This window comes from Phoenix dactylifera, unplaced genomic scaffold, assembly GCF_009389715.1.
Source record: "Phoenix dactylifera cultivar Barhee BC4 unplaced genomic scaffold, palm_55x_up_171113_PBpolish2nd_filt_p 002414F, whole genome shotgun sequence".
Classification (NCBI taxonomy): Eukaryota; Viridiplantae; Streptophyta; class Magnoliopsida; order Arecales; family Arecaceae; genus Phoenix; species Phoenix dactylifera.
In genome coordinates, this window is record NW_024069637.1 from 5148 (window position 1) to 28084 (window position 22937).

At 38.8% G+C, this 22937-nt stretch overlaps 1 non-coding gene across 1 annotated transcript; it reads right to left on the reverse strand.

Annotated features, from left to right (window-relative positions):
• Positions 1 to 21706: 21706 nt before the first annotated feature.
• On the reverse strand, positions 21707 to 21812 carry LOC120109573. Its single transcript, XR_005510409.1, has one exon. It is a non-coding gene; the product is annotated as a small nucleolar RNA R71 (small nucleolar RNA).
• Between the last annotated feature and the right edge of the window lie 1125 nt (positions 21813 to 22937).

Consider the following 22937-nt stretch of genomic DNA (forward strand, 5'->3'; position numbering starts at 1 on the left):
TGGATTTTAGCATGGCTACAGGTGAAAAGGTCTCCTGATAGTCAATGCCTTCGCGCTGACTATACCTTTTTGCCACAAGCCTTGCCTTATAGGTCTCTACCTCTCCATCCGAACCTATTTTCCTTTTGTAGATCCATTTGCATCCAATAGGTACAATACCTTCTGGTGGATCTACTAAGGTCCAGACTTGGTTGGAATGCATGGAGTCTATCTCTGACTTCATAGCTTTCAGCCATTTCTCGGAATCGATATCAGATATCGCCTCGTTGTAGGTTTTGGGATCCTGTATGTGATCCCTATCTCCCACTAGGAACATTTCCTCGGTATCCTCTTCTAGTATACCTAAGTATCTATCGGGAGGATGGGAGACCCTACTAGATCTACGAGGTGGTTGAGGGACATCGTGTACTGGCTCCTTATGAATAGGTTCTTTAGGATCCATGACTCGTTGCTTTTCAGAGACTTTCTCTTCAAGCTCAATTTTCCTCCCACTGCCTCTATCAAGGATAAACTGATTTTCCAAGAAGATGGCATGACGGCTCACAAACACATTGTGATCCTCTGAGACGTAAAAATTGTATCCTAATGACTCTTTAGGATATCCTATAAAACGAGCACTTATGGTCCTAGCCTCTAACTTGTCCGCCTGTAGTCGCTTGACGTGGGCCGGACACCCCCAAATCTTGAGATGACCCAGACTTGGTTTCTTACCATGCCATATCTCATACGGTGTGGTAGGAACGGATTTAGAGGGAACTCTATTCAATAAATAAATCGCTGTGAGTAAGGCATCTCCCCAAAGAAACATAGGTAAATCAGTGAAGCTCATCATGGGCCTGACCATATCCAATAGGGTCCGATTCCTCCTCTCTGACACCCCGTTGAGTTGAGGTGTACCCGGAGGTGTCCATTGTGAGACTATGCCGTTTTCTTTGAGATAGTCCCGGAATTCCCCACTAAGGTATTCTCCTCCTCGATCTGATCGAAGAGCCTTAAGAGGTTTTTCAGTTTGTTTTCTACTTCATTTTTGAACTCTTTGAACTTTTCAAAGGATTCAGACTTGTGTCTCATAAGATACACATACCCATACCGTGAATAATCATCGGTAAAGGTAATGAAGTAAGAATAACGTCCCCTGGCTAGCACATCGAATGGGCCACATACATCTGTATGTACTAGGGTAAGTATTTCAATGGTCCTCTCCCCATGTCCTACAAAGGGCAGTCTAGCCATTTTTCCTTGAAGACAGGTCTTGCAAACTGGATATGACTCGGAAGTCAATGAGCCTAAAAGCCCATCTTTATCCATTTTGTTCATTCTGTCCTCTCCAATATGGCCAAGCCTAAGGTGCCACAAATACCTTTGGTTTATCTCATCTCTGGATCTTTTGGATCCTTTGGCACTCACATCTTGCTCGGTAACATTCACAGATACATCCATATGTAAATGATAGAGACTGTCAATCATGAAACCACGTGCGACTATTTTATTTCTTAAATAAATAGAACAGCAGTCTTTGTCAAATGTAAAAACATGACCTTCCTGTGCTAGACATGAACAGAAATCAAATTTCTGCTAGCAACAGGTACATAATAACAGTCTCTAAGTATTAAACTAAATCCAGACGGTAGTCGCAGATGGTAGGTGCCCACAGCCACAGCAGCAACTTTTGCCCCGTTGCCAACCCGAAGGGTTACTGCACCTTCCGCCAGCCTTCTACTTTCCTTTAGACCCTGCATGGTAGTGCACAAATGAGCACTAGAACCAGAATCTATAACCCAACTAGAAGTAGAAGAAACCGTTAGATTAGTTTCAATAATGAGCAAGTCTATACCTTCTGAAGGTGTGTCACCTTTCTTGTTCTTCAGGCTCTCGAGGTATGAAGAACAGTTTCTCTTCCAGTGGCCTTCGACATTGCAGTGGAAACATTTTCCTTTGTCGTTAGCCCTTTTCTTTTGAACTTCCTTCTTTGGCTTCTTGTCTTTCTTCTGCTTCTTTGCAGGCTTCTTTTTCTTCCAAGTAGACTTTCTCTTGGAACCAGAAGTCAACTCAGCAGCGAGGACATTGCCCCTTGAACCTTTCAAGGCTCCCTCAGCAGTTACCAACATGTTGATTAGTTCAGTCTTAGTGCATTCAATCTTATTCATGTGGTAGTTTACTATAAACTGACCAAATGAATCAGGAAGTGACTGTAGGATCAAATCCACTTGCAATTCCTTGTGCATGTCCATACCGAGCTTCTCAAGCTCCTCTAGGTCCTTGATCATGGTCAGACCGTGATCATGGACAGACTGCCCCTCGCGCATCTTCGCTTTGAAAAGCCTCTTGGACACTTCAAAACGAGCTGTGCGACTTTGCTCACCATACAACTCTTGCAGGTGTGCCAGTATGTCCCTAGCAGTCTTTATATTTTCATGCTGGCATTGGAGTTCATTAGACATAGATGCCATCATATAGCATTTTACTCTAATGTCATCGTCCAACCACTTTTTATGCATCTCACGCTGAACATCAGTGGGACGTGCTGGTAATGTGGGGATATCTGAATCGAGTATGTAGCCTATCTTCTCGCAGTCCAAAACTATTTTGAGATTTCTAAGCCAGTCCTTGTAATTGGTTCCGGTCAGTCGGTTGGTCTCAAGAATACGGGTCAAAGGGTTTGAAGCCGACATTGTATCTGCAGAGAGTAAAGATTCTAGTTAGACTTTTGTACTTGATCCTAATCTGTCCTAAGGTCTTTTAGAACAAATTGTGACTCCCACTATTTTCTCGAATTCCTCACACTCCCCTGGTAGGAAAACGGAAATCCCACACGACTAGGGTTTCTAGTGGGTACTGCGGTCCCACCAATTTACATGCCACCTCACCTAACAGTTATTGGTGACACATAGATGGATGAGTGTACAACTCTTGTACAATGCTTCTCAAGCATGTTGCAGTGCAACTTGGTCTCTAAGCCATGAAGACCTCACCTAACAGTTATTGGTCTCATTTCTTAGTTAAGTCAGACCCACTGTATAACCGTAGGAATAAAGTCGTCATTGGGTCCTCACCTAACAGTTATTGGTGCCCAACCCCACCTTTACCCTACAACATCTCATGTCTATAGAGAGGTCCAGCCCCCCAATGCAACTTGACCACTGTATCCAGCCGAGACAAGTCAACATCAGAAAGGCCTTAGCAGCTCTACTACAGTGGAAGACCTATTGACTTAATATTGGTTAATCAGGTCTTAGTGTTTGCAACTTGAGCCTTTCATAAGAGGTAATCGAACAATTGGCCAGGTAAGCAGGTGGGAGGCTCCCCTTACTCAGAGAGTAAGGTCCTAATTAAGTAACCACCTTTCATGCTTTCCTAGACACCAATTAGATCAATTAATCTAATATGATTTGCTCATGTCGGTTCACTCTCGACTTGATTGAGGAGATTTTGATTTAGGTCTCAATTGGGTTTGCTACATCACATGTAGACCTATCTACCCGACTCTCATTCACATCACATGCAAACGGCGCATTGCAGGCAGTTATAATCGCGGCAATAATTAAAGCTAAACTTTAACTAGGTGATGATCATGGATTCTAATTAGGTCGTATTACAAGCACATGCACATCAATCGATCAAGTGGTCTTCAACTCTTGAATTGGATCCAAGCTTCCTTGATTCGATCCTTGATCAACTCTTGATCCCATCGCCATCAACCGCTTAGACCCCTGTTCATCTCATGCATCGTCTTCGACTTGATCGTTGATGTACATCACATCACAGAAATACAACCAGATGTAAAATAAAAATAAAAATAATTTACATCTCCTTTTAGGAGGCACGCAGGCCTCTCAAAACATCAAATAAGATGCATGCAAGCATCTGAAAAATTACATGACATCGCAGATCACATCGCAGGTCATTACATTTGATACCAAAAGGGGTTGAATCCTATGATCATCACCGTATGCAACAATTATAATTTTCAGATCTGAAACTTAACTGATTATATCATGACATAGGTCGCTGATCATGCTAATCTTGATTCTAAACTTTGTAATCCCATTAACAATGCAATTAGAATCATCTTTTTATCACATAAAAATCAGCATGTAAAAATCAGCACCCCTGAAAAAATCTGCATGCAGAATTTTTCAGCATGCATGATCATTTAATTTTCAGATCTAATATGCCTTTAGATATTTAATTCTTACCTTAATCTACGAAGCCTAGGCTCTGATACCACTGTTGGGAACCCGCCCATGCCGCTGATATTTCAAAAATTTTTCAGATGGCAGCGGAATCGGCATGCACGGGTTCGACGTTCATCGCATGAACGTTGTTTCGAGACCTTTCGTAATTAGGTAAGAATTAAAACTTTTAAAACTAATAGGAAGATCAAATCTTCACCTTGCGCGGGTAGATGATCACCGCAAATCTGAATTCGTGGTATTGGAAGAGGGTTCGCTTGAAGCCGTTCAAACGTCCGGCCTCTACGGGTATCCACACGAAGCAGGATCCGATCCAAGCTCTCTATCTCACCGGGGTACTAGCTCCCTTGCAGAGATAGCTTTGATGGCTGATGTCCTCTCTTTCAATCAACTCTTGATTGCACTTGAGAGGAGGAAGAAGAAGGATGAAGAAGAGGAAGAAGATCAAATCCCTTCGCAGCCTTCTTCTCTTCACACGCGTTGAAGCCAAGGAAGAAGACCAAGAGGAGGGAGAGGCCTCCTCTTCTTTTCCCTTTGCTAATGGCGGCTGAACCAAAGGAGGAGCAAGAGGGGGGCGTACGGCAGCAAGGAAGAAGCCTTCTCTTCTATTCGGTCAGCCCCCATGAAGCCCTCTTTAAATAACAAGTGGAGCTCCTAACTTTTAGGAGCTCCCTTGAAATAATTCCAAGAGGGGCGCCGGCCCCTCTTGTTGCCGCACCAAGCAATATGAAAGGAGGAGGGGCGTGTGCCCCTCCTTCATGGTTGCCCTAATCCTCATTAGGTAAGGATTTGGATGCCCTAATGTGGTTAAGTCCTAATCCAATTAGGCTTAACCAAATTGGGTTCAATCTATGCTAGTCCTAATCCAATTAGGACTTGAATGAATCATGACTCAATTGAACTCTTCAATCCTAATCCAATTAGGAGTCATGTTGATTCATTAGATTAATAATTAATTTAGACTTAAGGAATCCTAATCCAATTAGGATGTATTTTAATTTTAGTCCTAATCCAATTAGGACTCTATTTGAATCCGAAGTCCTAATCCAATTAGGATTTCTAGGAATCCTACTCCAAGTAGGAATCCAATTTTAATTCAAAATTCCTAATCTCATTAGGATTGTAGGAATCCTATTCCAAATAGGAATTCCAGTCCTACTCCAACTAGGATTCCCAGTCCTAATCCAATTAGGACTCTAGGAATCCTACCCGAAGTAGGATTCTTGTTTCAAGTCCAATTAATTAATTCCTTTTTCCTTCTTCAACTTTTTATCAATCAAATTGATTTCTTGTGATTCCTAATCACGATTTCAACCATCGGATCGGTCAATACTTCTAGTGTGTGTGACCCCATAGGTTCTATTCTGACTGGTAGTGAGATATATTGTGATCTCTATCACTATATCATTGAAAACTCCTTTCAATGGGTTGGAACGATTCCAACTCAACTCATTAGGGTTTATCGATCATCAAGATAATCCCTATGAGTCCCACCATCCACCAGTGACACCTAGCAGCATGTAGTGGCTACCCAGCAGAATGGAATGATGAACCTCTAGGTGCAGTTAACGTGTGATACAGTCCTACTATCGTGGATCCCTACAGGACGGAGGTCATGGACAACTCGTCAAACCCCATCGTCTGTCATATGTCAAGATTTATTCGACTTGAGTTCGATAGTGGAAAACTCTTTCTCCACTTTACTGCCCTGGCCAAGGTCTTAGAACTCAGTCTAACAAATCACATAGGATCACTCCTCTTCTATCAAGGTCGATAGATTCCTTGTAGGTGCATACCCTACTCCTACAGTGAACCTACTGCAGCCAATCTACACTGCATGGACCCATATGGCTAGAGACCATGTATGTGTGCAGTCAAACTACAATAACCTCACTGTGAGTAGCCGAAGCACCGCAGGTCAAAGGACCAGTCACACTACTGCAACATCAAGCAAGTCACTGACGAGTGGATAGACATCCAAGTGACTTCTTGTCTTGGTCACGCTCAGTACCCTTGTTCTCTAACAAGCACCTGCACTATCACTTCAGTGTCCCTACACTGTGGACTCAAGTCTCGTCCATCCAGAAGGAGAGTGATCTGTGCACTGATCGGATCGATCACCGTCCTCGTGATGATCCATTGATCAGGAGCATTTAGAAATTAATCACCAATGATACATGGCTCAAATTCTCAACTCTTGAGAATATGTATCATCATCTTATTAATTTCTTGGACGATTCATAGACACATAAACAATATGAATGAAAAAGATGCCTTTTATTTATTCAATAATAAATAGTCAAGTACAAAATTATGTCCCTAGAATCAACAATGTGTCAGCCAAATTGGCTTCTAGGGCATACATCTAACAAGACAATGACAAAATACATGACAGAAAAGGTTCTCTGGAAACCCTGAGAGGGTCGACCCAAGCAAAAGTTGAGTCGACCCAACTGAATCTTGAGTCGACCCAAAGAAATGTTGAGTCGACCCAAGTGAAGGAAGGCTGAAATGCAAGGTTCTGTGGTTCTGAGAGGGCCGACCCAAGAAAAGTTTGAGCTGACCCAAATCTGATGAACAGTGGTTTGGGTCGACCCAAGAAAAGTTTGAGCTGACCCAAATCTGATGAACAGTGGTTTGGGTCGACCCAAGAAAAATTTGGGTCGACCCAAGCACGGGCAGAAGCATAACGGCTAGTTGTGCAGAAGTACTTTTTGGACTTCCAACGGCTATAAACGGCTAGTTTCTTCAATCCAACGGTCAGGAAGGACTATTTGGAGGTTGGAGAAGTATTTAAGAGGGAGTATTCATCAGAGAAAGCAGGCTTGAAAAAATACATCAAGTGCATTCAAGAGAAAACCCTAGCAAGGCAAGCTTCATCCAAGTGCTTCATTCAAGAGTCAAAAAAAAGTGGTTGAGCAGATTTCAAGAGTCATTAAGAGCTCCATCCACCCTTGAAGAGTGAAGCATCCTTGACAAAGAAGAGAGAAGACACATCAAGCGATAACTATTCTCTAAACTCTTCTTTGTAGATTATATTGTTATATTTGCTCATCTAGGAGCTTAAATCTTCTTACTTCTTTTATTAATCACCTTGTTGTAAGGTTTGTTGGTAAGCTCGTAAAACCAACATTGTAGGTTGTTGGTAAGCCCGTAAAACCAACGTAGGTTGTTGGTAAGCCCGTAAAACCAACGTAGGTTGTTGGTCAACCCGTAAAACCAACGTAGGTTGTTGGTAAGCCCGTAAAACCAACGTAGGTTGTTGGTCAACCCGTAAAACCAATTGTATAGGTTCGTTGGTGAGCCCGTAAAACCAACATAGGTTTTTGGTGAACCCGGAAAACCAAAGTGTAAAGGTTTTTGGATTGTGAGCCCGGAAAATAATCCAACTGTAATCCGCGGGATTATAGTGAATTCCCAAGGGGTCGCTTGGGGAGTGGACGTAGGTGCTAAGGAGAGCACCGAACTACTATACTTCTTGTTGTTTGTATTGCGATTTGTTTAAGTTCACTAACTCATCATTTAACATAAGTAAGAGAGTTAAAATTAAGAGAAACCAATTCACCCCCCCCCCCCTCTTGGCTTGTCACCTTGGGCAACAAGTGGTATCAGAGCAAGGTGCTCCAATAGTACTTATTGATCTCACAATCAAGAGCCAAAGATCATGACAACTCAAATAGATAGTTTTCTAGGAGAGGGACAATTAATTGATAGACCTCCACTTTTTAATGGCATAAACTATACATATTGGAAAGCACGCATGTGCATTTTCATTCAAGCACATGACTATGATTTATGGAGTATCATAGTCAATGGACCACACACAAGCACTAATCATGATAAGAAAATGGATCAGCAAAATGCAAAAGCCATGAATGTGCTATTTTGTGCATTAGATGATAGTGAACTTAATTGCATATCTTTTTGCACAACTGCTAAGGAAATATAGAATATGCTTGAAGTTAAATATGAATGCACTAACAAATCTGAAACATCATATGTAGAAGAAGAGCAGCATCATATTGCAAATTCATGCTTAATGGCACATGAAGATGAGATATATGAGATACATGCTAAAACTAAAGATGATTTTACATTTGATGAACTTCATGATGTCTTTTCTGATTTGTATTTAGAACATGAGAAACTTATTTGTAGGAACAAGAACTTGAAGAATGAAAATCAAATCCTAATAGATGAAAAACTAAAACTGACTAATGAAATTGAAATCTTAATTAAAGAAAATAAAGAACTAAATCAGAAAAATCAACTTCTCACTGAAAGCCATGATAAACTTAAGAAAAACAATGAACTGCTTTCAGAAGATAATGAAAAATTAACTAAAGAAGTTGATAATTTGAAACCTACTATTGAAAGATTCACTCTCAGCTCTGAAAAACTGAATTTAATGATAGAAAATTCAAGAGCTGTATATGACAAAGCTGGATTGGGATATCAACCTTGGTACACTCAAAAATCTTTCGAGAATATATTTCTTAAATCCTCCACTATTCATCCTAAAACAATTTTTCACAAATCTGGTGAAACTAATAAACAGAAACAGAAAACTGAAAATTCATTATCTGTTTTTGCTAAATCTATGTTGTTTAAATTTAGCAAGAATATGCAGAAGTATATTACTTGTAATCCTAAAACCTGCAAACTAATAGACAAAATGGTAATTAAGAGAATATGGGTTCCAAAAGGAACAATTATAGCTAACCTGCAAGGACCCAAAAGAGCTTGGGTTTCTAAGTTGAAAACATGATCATTTTTAGCCAATGTGTCTAGCTACCAAAGATTCCAATGAAAGATGTTATCTGGACAATGGGTTCTCTAGACACGTGTTAAAGAATAGAACTTAAAATATAATTAAGAAGAGTGACCAAAATGGAAGAAATAATGAAATTAGTAATCCTTGCATCCTCTCATATTGAAATTGTAGCTAGTATTAATCATTTCTGTGATATAAGTGATACTTTTGGTATGAAAAGAAAATATATCCAAATCACTCTATCTTCCTATATTATGCTTCAGTTATTGATGGATAATTTACTTAATCAATACTTTTGGAATAACTCTTTGAATTCTCTATATACTTGATTGAGAGTTCTTATCCTCGGCATTATCTTCTATTGATCATAAACACAAGAATGTCTACTTGGTATATTTTTTTTTATATATACATTAAGAATACCAAGATTAAATAGACTAGTTTTGGCATATAAAATCAACTCATACTAGTATGGACTTAATCTCAAAAGACCTTGTCATTGGTTCACTTAGATTAATTTTTGCAAGGTCAAAGTTTGCTATGTATGTCATCTAGAAAAACAAACTAGAATAATTTCTAAATCTGAAAATATTGTTTTCACCTTTAGCCTTTGAAAATTCTCCATAAGAACTTATTTGGATCTCTAGGATTGTGAACCTAGGAGATAAGCTTTCTGATTTTGTAATTGTGGAAAATTTCTCAAAGCTAATATTGGTTTTGTTCTTGGCACTTAAATTAAAATATTTTCTGCATTAGCACAAACTTACAAAAGATTTCAAATGGAAAAGGGTTGCAATTTGTTAATAAGGTTTGCATAGAAAATAATATTGAATACAATTATTTTTGCACCAAGAACACTATTGCATATAGGGGTTATAAAAATAGAACCTTAGTTGTGTAAGGACAATGCCTTGTGATAGCAGTTGATTAATGCTATCATCACAACTTGTCATATTATAAGGTTTCTATTAAATCTATTTTTGAAGAAAACCCTATATGAACTAATGAAAAACAGAAAATCAAATGGTGCATACCTTCATGTTTTTCAGTTATACATATTATGTTCTCAAGAATGAAATATATGCCAAATCTGATAAAACAAGTGCTTCTTTGGATATTACTCTTTAAGCAAGGCATACAGAGTATTCAATAAAAGAACTCTTGTAGTCAAAGAGTCAGTTAATATCATATTTGATGAGTCTGATAGTGAGTTTGCTAGGAAAGAAAATATTCTTGATGATGATACAGGAATTATTAACTTTGAAAAGTTGAATATTGATGACGTGCCAATTCAAGATAAGGGAGATGATTGCGTGCCACCACAATCTCAAAACTTGTCAAAGGAATGGAGATAAACAAGGAAGGGGATCTTCATTGACCAAAGTTAGTCCACAAGAAAACTCTTATAGAAGATTGGCATGAAGAAGGTATGTCTATGACCCCATCTTGTAGAATTTGAAAAGGATGAGCAAAGTAGATCTATTGTTTTAAAGCTGTATTGAAGCATGATAGAATAATTATTTTATCATACAGCTAGTAGACCAGATTGTATGCTCATTATGTGCCCTTATGCAAGACTTCAATCTAACTCTAATGAATCATATTTTATTGATAACAAATGAATCATAATCTGAATTTTGATAGAAATAATTGTTTAAGGCAATTTGATCAAAACTTAGCTAGCATGCCTTATTGACAATTATCTTAAGCAAATAGAATCTAAGCTAAATTGATTTTAAAAATAAGAAATTGATTTGATCTTGATGAATCTTTCTATTGCCTCACATGCTTGTCCTTGAACCATCTTGATTAATGAAACTATCTTTTTAGTTCAAGTGATATGTGCTTGCTTATATTTAGGCAATCTCTTGAGTAAAGTGACTCAACATTCAACTATTGTCATATCTTATATAGAGTCATCTAGTTAAAAATATGTTGGATGAATGTTTTGTATCTTGAAGAAACTAATGACTTTCTTTCAAGAAAGAAAAGGAGTTTGTTAATAATGCAGGATCCTTGAGCAAGAAAATGAGAGATTTCAACTTGAAGGACACCTCCACATAAAATACAATAAACATTCACATGCAAACAAGAGCGAGGACCTTCTTCAGCCAAACATTCACACATAAGAAATCTAGTTTGACTTGAAGAATATAGAATGAATCGGTAATTTTAGATACCTCTCTCATAAATTAGCTGAGCAAAGTCAATAACTTAAATCTTATTGTGGCATGGTTAAAATCTTTAATTATTAATTTCTTGATATCATGTCTATATATGTATTAATTGACTTATGCTTTTAGAAATTGATTCATGGTTTGCTCAAACTAAAATGTTCCTTTGCCTATATCATAACCATGAAATACACAAGTATATGCTTAAAATGCTGATTTGAATTGACTTGTAAGAAGCTATGAATTCTTGAGCATAATGAAAATGTTGTTTGCATGATATACATCTATATGATACATAAGATTATTTCTTTATTCTGCTCTTTCATGTAAATTACTTGAGAATAACAAAAAGAGAGAGAGATAAAGAAAAGAAAATGGATATTATTCAAGAGAAGTAAAATCTAAGTAAAGGCAAATACTTCAATCTTAAGAAAAAGCAAAACAAGCATAATACATTCGGCACATCTATGAGACTAGTGAAAGGGATAAAATACGTAATTAATTACACTTAAATAAGGAGAGTTTGAAGTGAACATTTTAACATTTCTATATTGCTCATCATAGGGATGGTGCCAATGGGGAGGCTAGTGGTAGTACCCGGCACTATTTGACCCAACTATTCGGTGTAGGGTATATTAGGGACGGCACAAGAGGGAGGCTAGTGGTAGTACCTCGTGCCCCTTCCAACTCCACCGGATAGGGAGCAAATAGAATATAGAGCATAGAAAAGTAAAACCGAAAAACAAATGAAGATAATCAAAATGTTCATTGAGTGGTTAAAGGAAGAAATTAAAAAAAAATTTGGAGAATAACTCAAAATGATTCCTAGATGAAAACTACGGTTTAAAAAAAATAGAATTAATTTTGATGCTTTAGTTGTTTGCTCCGATACGCATATGAAACATATCTTCTTCTATCTTATAAGTATACTGAAATTGGTCTAAATGATGTGTTTTTCAATGATCTTGATTGCAAATAAATGGTTCTAAACATATGATATTATTTTGATATTAAAAAGATTTATGGTGCTTCATATAAACTATGACTAAGAAATTAATATTTTGAATATACACTCCTACATAATTAAATGCTTCTATCATTAAAAAGAAAAGCTGTTTTTAAGAAGAGAGTTAATGATCCTAAAGCTTAAAATATTTCAACTCACTTCAATAATTCTTATAGGAAAGAAAATATAATTACTTTTGAAAGAAATTTGAGCTTCAAAAGAATTATTTTCTGATTAATATTTTCATACATATTCAAAAAAAAATAAGAGGAAATATAATTTATTCTTGAAAGATTAAAAAGAGTGATTGCTATAAATTTTGAAAAATTCTGGATCACTCTACATTCTTGATATTATAGAAGAACAAAAAAAAAAATGGTTTGAAAGAAAATGCATCTTTTGAGGGGGAGCTTTAAATACTCAATCTCTTTATTGAAAATTATCTTCAAACTCTAAACTCTCAAATGGAATGATTAATTAAGGAGGAGAAAGAAAATTTCAGAGTGAGAGATCATATAAAACTTAATCGTATAAATTCGCATCTAAAGATGAGACAAAGAATACTAATTGTAAAGTGGTATTAAACTTTGTGCTTCATTGAATATCTTTTGAAAGTTGGATTTCCATCTGTATTCATCGGTAAATTATTTATTTCTGAAAATTAATTGAAAAGGATTCCATCTGTCTCAGTTTCGAAAATTTATCTTAGAATCTACTTATGAGTTCTTATTGGCTTATACTTTAATGTTTCAATCCTGAGCCAATTTATTTTAATTGATTTTGATGCTATGATCTTTAACGGAGTAGAAGAAAGTCTTTAAGAGAGCTCTAAAAGAACTTTCAAAGCCTTGAATTTTATGTATCCTACACTGCATAAATTCATGTTTTGGTATCTATGCCCCAATACTTTTATATCATGAAAGAACTTTGAAGTTATTAAGAATTAAGGGTTCAACATAATCTTATATTTTTCGAGTATATAAGTTTTGATCTTTATCTGCTCTTATACTATACTCTAAAAATTAATTAGATTGCTCTCATGTTGCTATATACTTAATATATTAAAAAAAAGGGGTATTGGATTTTCATTCGTGTTTTCTTTGAATATTATTCTTGATACTCCTTGAAATAACTTGAAAAAGATTCCATCTACACTTGTTTTCAAAACTATCTTTGGAATCTACATTTAGAGATCACTTTTGGCTCACATCTTAAATGTCTCATTTCTAAAGCCAAACACATAGAAATAAGATATCATTTTATTAGGGATCATGTGCAAAATGGAAACATATGCATTGAGCATATATGTACTGAAAAACAATTAGCTGACATATTCACAAAACCCTTGAGTGAAGATAGATTCTGTACGCTAAGGAGGGAATTAGGCATATGTGATCCTTTTTATTGAAGAGATATAAAAGGGAGCAAGCAGTCTCATGATACATTTCTCCCATTTCTAAAAACCCATGAAACATGAGTCAAACTTGTAATCTATAGATTCCTTACTCATGTATCATTGTCCCAGAAAGAATTTGTAAGGATTGGAAGCAAGGAAAATTTTTAGAAGCGAAAAGGAAGAGAAAGGAAAAATTTCTGAACTTGGGTCGACCCAACCCAGAATAGGGTCGACCCAACGTTGAGTCGACCCAAGAAAATTCTTGAGTCGACCCAACGTCGGGACCCCACTGTTAAAAGGGGGACCCGTGAGCTTCTAGGGCACTGTTTATCCTTTGTCTTCTTCCGAAAACCTTATTCCCCACTCTCCAATCTCCTCCAATCATCTCCAAACATTAGATTACTTCAAGATCTTGGAGAAATGGGACCCAAGAGAGCCATAGCCAAGCGATCCGGGAGAGTCTCACGGATCCAACGTGCGGAAAGAGAAGCTACAGAGCCGACCTCCCCGTGCTACGTACACTAGGAGGATGAGGACTAGATCACAGCCATTAGATACTCCCTAGGCTGATATTAGCATTTCTGTTTAGAGCCTAGGATATGTATCTAGTTCTCATATGAATTTTGTGTTGATCATGTATTTTGAACTTTGATTGAGGAACATTGCATTTGTTTTTGTTTTGGCATTATTGTACTAATATGTTCCTATTTTGATCAATGAAGTTTGAATGCTTGTTATTTATTGTGTCTTTTCCCATGCATCTATTTGATGATAACAAAAAGGGGGAGAAGTAAAGAAAGAGTAATGTAATAAGGGGAGAAGTAAAGACAGAGTGATAAGAGAAGTAAAGAAAGAAGGAGAAATAACGAAATAACTTGTAAAACAACTTGAAAATCATATAGGAAAGCATATGCATCCAAGGGGGAGCAATTTGCAACAATGAAAATGATCAAGTCAAAAATTTCTATCAAATTTCAGAATTTGGCACATACCTTTCACACCTCGATACATAATCTGAAACTTATGCTTTATCTCAAATTTTTGAAGTTTCATCTTTAATGAAATATAAATGAAAGGGGGAGCAATTCAAAAAGTCAAATTGAAAACATTTGAATGATATAGGGGGAGACTTCACTCTCATATTTGAAAAGCTGAAATTCAGCAACTTGAGCCCTTTGAAAACTGATCTTAAGATAAGTATCAATATGCTCATACTCTATATTTTGTAATCATCAAAAAGGGGGAGATTGAGGATGATAGTGTTATTTTGATGATTAACAAGCAATAATCAAGAGTATGTTACAAGTTAATTCGATACTTCATTTATAAGTCTGTTACTCTCAGTATATTTGTATAAATGCATTTCATTGTTTATTTGGATGAATCTAACCTTGAGTTGCAACAAAGTGTGGATTGAGTCGACCCCAAGGTTGATTGGGTCGACCCCGGCACATCAAAAAGCATTTGGCACACTTCTGCAAAAATGGCACAGATGAACAGTAATTTGGGTCGACCCAAGGAAAGCATGAGTCGACCCAAACCTCAAGCCTCTCAAAGACTCAGAAAAATGGTTCTCTGGAAATACTGAGAGGGTCGACCCAAGATGAAGTTGAGTCGACCCAAGCTTGAGTCGACCCAAACAGTGAGAGGGTCGACCCAAAGACAATGACAAAATACATGACAGAAAAGGTTCTCTGGAAACCCTGAGAGGGTCGACCCAAGCAAAAGTTGAGTCGACCCAACTGAACCTTGAGTCGACCCAAAGAAATGTTGAGTCGACCCAAGTGAAGGAAGGCTGAAATACAAGGTTCTGTGGTTCTGAGAGGGCCGACCCAAGAAAAGTTTGAGCTGACCCAAATCTGATGAACAGTGGTTTGGGTCGACCCAAGAAAAGTTTGAGCTGACCCAAATCTGATGAACAGTGGTTTGGGTCGACCCAAGAAAAGTTTGGGTCGACCCAAGCACGGGCAGAAGCATAACGGCTAGTTGTGCAGAAGTGCTTTTTGGACTCCCAACGGCTATAAACGGCTAGTTTCTTCAATCCAACGGTCAGGAAGGACTATTTGGAGGTTGGAGAAGTATTTAAGAGGGAGTATTCATCAGAGGAAGCAGGCTTGGAAAAATACATCAAGTGCATTCAAGAGAAAACCCTAGCAAGGCAAGCTTCATCCAAGTGCTTCATTCAAGAGTCAAAAGAAAGTGGTTGAGCAGATTCCAAGAGTCATTAAGAGCTCCATCTACCCTTGAAGAGTGAAGCATCCTTGACAAAGAAGAGAGAAGACACATCAAGCGATAACTATTCTCTAAACTCTTCTTTGTAGATTATATTGTTATATTTGCTCATCTAGGAGCTTAAATCTTCTTACTTCTTTTATTAATCACCTTGTTGTAAGGTTTGTTGGTAAGCTCGTAAAACCAACATTGTAGGTTGTTGGTAAGCCCGTAAAACCAACGTAGGTTGTTGGTAAGCCCGTAAAACCAACGTAAGTTGTTGGTCAACCCGTAAAACCAACGTAGGTGGTTGGTGAACCCGTAAAACCAATTGTATAGGTTCGTTGGTGAGCCCGTAAAACCAACATAGGTTTTTGGTGAACCCGAAAAACCAAAGTGTAAAGGTTTTTGGATTGTGAGCTTGGAAAACAATCCAACTATAATCCGCGGGATTATAGTGAATTCCCAAGGGGTCGCTTGGGGAGTGGACGTAGGTGCTAAGGAGAGCACCGAACCACTATACTTCTTGTTGTTTGTATTGCGATTTGTTTAAGTTCACTAACTCATCATTTAACATAAGTAAGAGAGTTAAAATTAAGAGAAACCAATTCACCCCCCCCCCCCCCCCCCCCCCTCTTGGCTTGTCACCTTGGGCAACACTTCTTCTAGATAGAAGAATGGCAAGCCCCTTTTGAACAGTTGCCGAACTATCTCAGCACACAACTGTTTCTTTCCAAGCCAAGTCTAGGTGACATGCTAGACCTTTGCTTTCTCCCCAGTGGTCGTAAGCTCGGTCCTTGCCTAGAAAGAGGGCAAAATCCAAAGGCCAGTATACTACGTAAGTCGGATCCTCCAAGATGCAGAAATGAGGTACCCTAAGTTGGATAAGGTAGCCTATGCTCTAGTCATCTTGGCCAGAAGACTCCATCCATACTTTCAGGCTCACTTTGTCATCGTGTTGACCGACCAACCATTAAATCAAGTCTTGTAGAAGCTCAATTCATCGGGGAGGTTCGTCAAATTGGTGGTTGAGCTCAGAGAATTCGACACCCATGACCAGACAAGACCCTCTATTAAGGTACAAGTGTTGGCAGATTTCATTGTGGAATGCTCGATCTCCGATGATGCAGAAGTAGGCACGTCGTTAGAGGAGGTGAGTCAAAGGATTCCTGGACATTCCATATTGATGGATCCTCTATCCTGAGCAAGAGTCGAGCCAAACTCATCCTAACCAGTCCGAAAGGAGTCATCATAGAGTATGCACTATGCTTTGGCTTTGAAGCCTCAAATAATGAAGCGGAATGAAGCCCTCCTCATTGGGTTGAAACTCGCTCAGGAGCTTGGGGTTCAACACCTAAAGCTCTCATTGAGTCTCAGTTGGTTGCCATACAAGTTTGAGGAAACATTGAAGCAGGGTCCCCTATAATGGCGCAGTACCTACAAAGGGTCAAAGATATTTCCTCGTCCTTCAAGGAGTTTGATATTCTGTAGATCTCAAGATCAGAAAATGCGAGAGCTGGCCTACTATCGAGACTTGCCACCACAGCTTATCTCGGCCTTCGCAAGATGGCCTATCTAGAAGTGCTTGATCGGTCGAGCATAAAAGAGGAACTGGCCTTTATATTATAGATCATTGTTGAGTCGAGCTAGAGGGAAGCTCGAAGGTGGAATAACCAAGCTGTGGTGTCTCTGATAGAAGGTCCTTCACTCTTCCCCTCTTTCGGTGTCTTCGATTGTCCGAAGCTGAATATGTGCTCCGAAAAGTCCATGAAAGAATTTGTAGCAACCATCTAAGGGGTAGAGTGCTAGCCTATAAGGTTCTACGACAAAATTACTACTAGCCGAGCATTTAGAGGAATGCTACTGACTTTGTAAGAAAGTCAGTAGCAGTCGAGGTCACACAAATTTCCAGCAGCAGTCGGCAACACCACTTATGCCAGTCAATGATCCATAGCCATTCGCCCAGTGGAGGATGGATATCTTTAGATTGTTCCCTCAAGCAATCAGGCAAAGAAAGTTCCTGATAGTTGCTATCGACTACTTCAATAAGTGGGTGAAGCTAAGCCCTTAGCTTGGATCATCGAGAAAAATTCTTAAGAATTTGTGTCGAGATGTATTATATGGAACTTCGGACTTTCCTGATCCATTATCACCAACAATTGAAAGAAGTTCGACAATGCCAGCTTCAGAGGATTCTATGCCAACTTGCAAATATAATACCATCTCACCTCAATCGGGCACCCTAGTTGAATGGAGAAGCTAAAGTGACCAATAGAACCATCCTACAGGGTGGATGGATAGAGAATGGAGACTCTAGGAGGATAGGCTCCACAACATCCTTTGGGCATACCAAACCATGCATCAGACTCCAGTTGGAGAAACATCCTTCAACCTCACCTTTGGCATTGAGGAGGTGATCCCCGTGGAGATCGAGTTACCCTCGCAATGGGTGGACTCTTGATAAGTGCTTAATAATCTATAATTTAGTTATCTTTCCATAGCATTTATCAATGTTTTTAAACTGATAAATATATATTTTACCATAAAATTAAATAAATATTGAAATGAATTTAAAATATGGTAAGAGGTAAATAATTTTTTTCTCAAAACAGACTCTAAACTTGTCTCTCTCCTGGTTATAATCTTTCATGAAAACATATAAGGAGGAGATTGTGTTGACCCGATTTGGTAACCTAATGGAGTTGTAATCAAGCTAAGGCTATAATTAAATGGGTTTTGGTCTTGATTCGATCGAAAGTTATAATTAATTATGTATGGGGCAAAGGTTTGATTAACCCTTTTTATTAGGTCACGGTCCGGTTTTTAGTCTTGTCTGGTCGAGTTCGATCTGAAGCAGCTTAGCAAGAATTAAATGACAATGGGCTCAAGGACAAGTCAACCATCATGACCCACCTCAAACCCAAAGTCAATTCCCAACCAATTCGTTATCTGCCTTCATATAAAATTTATAATAATAATAACAAAAAATTCACGATTCACTGTTCATATAAACAGTGTCCCGTTAAAACACTGTTCATATGAACAGTGTTAAAAAATAAATAAATAAATAAATAAAAATATAAATAAATAAATAAATAAAAATATATATATAAATAGATTCCACTGTTTATCTTCTTCCTCCCGCTGCCAAACCTTCCCGTGATCCCGCCTCGCTCACAACAACTCGATCCCCCATCATCCGCGCGCCAAATCCAAGAGGGAGATCAGCCGGGCATCTTCCGCATCCGGCCATGGCGTCGTCTTCATTCCCGGATGCTCTGCCGGCAATCACTCCTCCGCTGCAATCAACGAGCCGCTCCAACCGTCGGGAATCAAATGCTCTGCATCAGCCCGTTCCAGCACGAGTTCCACGGGGTGCAGCCAGCAACCGGATCCCCCGCCTCTCCTTTCGATCGTAACGCTTCCAATTCATCATTCACACAGCACCCGGACACCTGCAACATCTTTCCGTCCGGATTCATCCCTAGCACCAAGCCGTGATCGGCTCCCAACCGCCGGAAACCCAGCTCGGCATTCATCTACAGCTCAGTCCCCGGCTTCTCCGAGATCCAGATACTCCGCATCAACACCTCCCATCGATCCCGCGGCCATCTCATCTTCTTCCCTCCACCTCCCGTCGATCCCGCGGCCATCTCATCTTCTTCCCTCCACCTCCCGTCGATCCAGCGGCCGGCTTCATTTTCGGCCATTACAATCAAACGCTCCACGGATCCCTCCCAAGATCCAGCCACGCCATTGACGCCATTCATCCACTATAAAAGGAGGAGGGCGTTCGGTGGCAGGGGGAGAGCTCGGTTTGAAGAACAGAGGAGGCTCTGTTCGGGAGAAGAAGAAAGCCGAGAGGGAGAGAAAAAGAAATAAAAAAAAAAGAGAAAGGAGGGGGAAAGAGAATGTTTTGTGATATTTTGGGAATGATGGGAGGTGAAGGCTTTCATTTGCAGATGGGAGGTCATCCGGAAGCCATGCTTGGCTAAACATCTAATCTAGGGCTGGATGAAGCCCTAGCAATGTATCAGGGCATTGTAGTTCTTATTTTCTTTATTATTTTGGATCTTGTTTTAAATTCTTATCTTCAATAAAATATCTTTTTATGATGTTTAAACTTTGAGCATGCCATTTACTATTCATGTTTGCTAAAGTAGTCTAAGATGATCCATGCCTAGGAAGATGAGGTGTGCTGCATCCTAGATTAGCATACTTAGGTAGACACTTCATGCTATACCAAAGATGAATTTTCCTAACACTCTTTATGTTTTTATTTTAAAAGGTTTGTAGCCAAAATTGCATGCCTCTCCAAAAGATAAAAATTAAGAACACAATCCTTGATGCAATGCTATATGGTGGATTCCAAACCCTAGATCTATTTACTCTGATAAATTCCAATCCGTACTCATAGTTTAATTTAGTTAAATCAAGTTAGCAAATTCTTCTTTTTGATTTATTTTTAAAAGAAAAATAACATATTCTCAATCCCTGTGGACCGACACCCGTAATCACTATCCTACAGGATACGTGCTATTGCGTGGTTTATTTTCAAAATTGAAAGAACCGATCAATTTTTGGCGCCGTTGCCGGGGATTGCTAGCATAGTTATTTTTCCTATCATTAAAAAAAATTAATTAATTAACAAAAAAAACTTTCAAAAAAATATATAAATAAAAAAAAATTATTTTCTATTATTGTTACTTTTCTTATCTTTTTTTTCTACTAATTTTTTAAAAAAAATTTTTTTTTGATCTTATTTGATCAGGAATCGAAGGAAAAATCTGGGATGATCAAAAAGAGAACTGCTGGAAAAGAAATGTTGCAGAGGTTTGCCTAAAAAAAAATTAAATTGCTGGAAAAATTTTCTTTGGTAACCTCTAAACCTTTCTTATTTAAATTAAGTATTAGCTTGAAATTTTGTGGTGATTGTTTGATTTTAATTTCAGCAAAAGTGTGAATGCATGCCTGATACACATACACCAATTCATTTGCACTTAGTAAGGGGCAATCACCCCAACAAGATAAGAGCCGGATTTCATCACCGGACTCTTGCCCAACTTAGGTGAACTCAATCTCACATAGTGTCACTTTAATTAAAATCAATTAGACGTTGGCTCCTAGGGACATTCGAGCTCAATAGGATGAAGATCACCGAAAGTTGCACCAATTTCGCTCTGTGGCTTAGTTGATGTCTAGGCAAGCTTTGTCCCTATAAGGGAGACAGTTCATCTGTTCGAGGCAAGTGGGTTTTAAGTGGGACCTTTGCGAACGCATCGTGACCCCTCCACTTACCTGAGAGCTTACCTGGTCAACTCGGTTTATTAGACCGGATTGGAGGCTTAGGTGCCCTCTTCAAACCAGTTAGGAGCTGTCTAGTGATTTTAGGACAAAGACTAGGATTGATATGCTTTTCTCTTTTATTGCATGCTTGACTGATCGAGTACTAGTGTATGCACGGTAGTCGTTCTAGAGTACGAAACCTATTACCTTTTGACCCTGAAATAGAACAAACCCTTAGGAATATTCGAGCTAAGATCAAAACATTAGGATCATCCCCACCTCTTAAGATGGCTGAAGAACAACCCAAACTCCTGAGGGAGTACTTTACTCCCACTATTTACACTTCCCCATCTTGCATTCGATTACCTGAGGGTAGCAGCTGTACAATATAAAATAAAGTCTAGTGTGATCCAAATGCTCCCATCTTTTTATGGGCTCACCAACGAAGACCCCTACAAACATTTAGATGAAATTTCTTGAGATTTGCACCACTGTCAAGATTCAGAACTTCACTGATGATGCCTTGAAACTTTAGGTTATTTCCCTTCTTCCTTAAAGATAGAGCCAAACAATGGCTGAATTCTTTAGAAGCTAACTCAATTCGTTCTTGGGATCAAATGCAACAAGAATTCCTTAAAAAATACTTTCCCATAGGAAGAACGAACCAGTTTAGACGTGCCATTACAAGCTTCTCCCAAACTGAGGGAGAAGAATTTCATGAAACTTGGGAGAGATTTAGGGACCTAATCCGTAAATGCCCTCATCATCAAATACCTAAGTGGCAACTAGTGCAATGTTTTTATGACGGATTGACAGAACGAAACCGTCAGATGATCGATGCTGCATGCGGGGGCACTTTTATGCTTCAAAATGAGCATGAAGCATGGAAATTATTTGAAAATCTTAATGAAAAACTCCCTCCACCATGCTTCATGTTCTCGTCAAGCACCCCCGAGGTTCTCAAAGAAAAGGGACCATTTGTGAGATAAGTCATTCTATGGACCTGTCTAGCAAGGTAGATGCATTGTCCCATAAGATTGACCAACTGATGATAGGTGGGCATACAGGAACTCTTCCCAAGCACAAGTGTGTACTATTTGTTCTTAGCCCATCCCACCCTATTCATGAGTGCCCCTCAGCGCCCCAATTCTCCGAACTCGTGCAAGAACACATCAATGCTGCTCAAACACAGCCCAGACCGGGTAATGACCCATTTTCCAATACATATAACCCGGGATGGCGAAATCATCCAAACTTTTCTTGGAAGCAGCAAGCTTCGAACACAGCCCAACCCTATTCCCAAAATTTTCAAAATCCTCAGAATTTTCAAACCCACAAAATATTCATCCCTACCGTCCCTCGATTCAATTTCAACACACTCCTCCTCCACCCCAAAGAAACACAGCCTTTGAGGAGAAAGTGTTTGAACGCCCTTCAAGGTTTGGAAACCATTACACAATTGGTGCACTCTCACACACAATCAATCGCCAAGCCAATAACCCCAGATGGGGCAACTAGCTAATGCACTGAACAAGCGAGAGGAAGGAAAGCTTCCAAGCCAACCACTAAGTAATTCCTAGGGGACAATACATGGCTCAAGAAAATCAATTAAATGCAATTCATCATGAACAAGCCAATGCTTTGACTACCCTAAGGAGTGGACGTATAATAGACAATAAGATTGGGGAGGACAACAATAAGGAAGTGAAGAAGAGGATAGAAATGTGTCAAATGAAAATCTAAAACCTTCTTCTTCTTCTTCAGCTAGTCCATCTTCTGCCAAAACTCACATCCCCAAAGGCCCCATTTCCTTGGAAGCTCTTACTTCACCCTCTCCATTTGCAAAAAGGAACTTCATTAGAAAGAGATGATAGAGGTCTTCAAACAAGTTAAAATC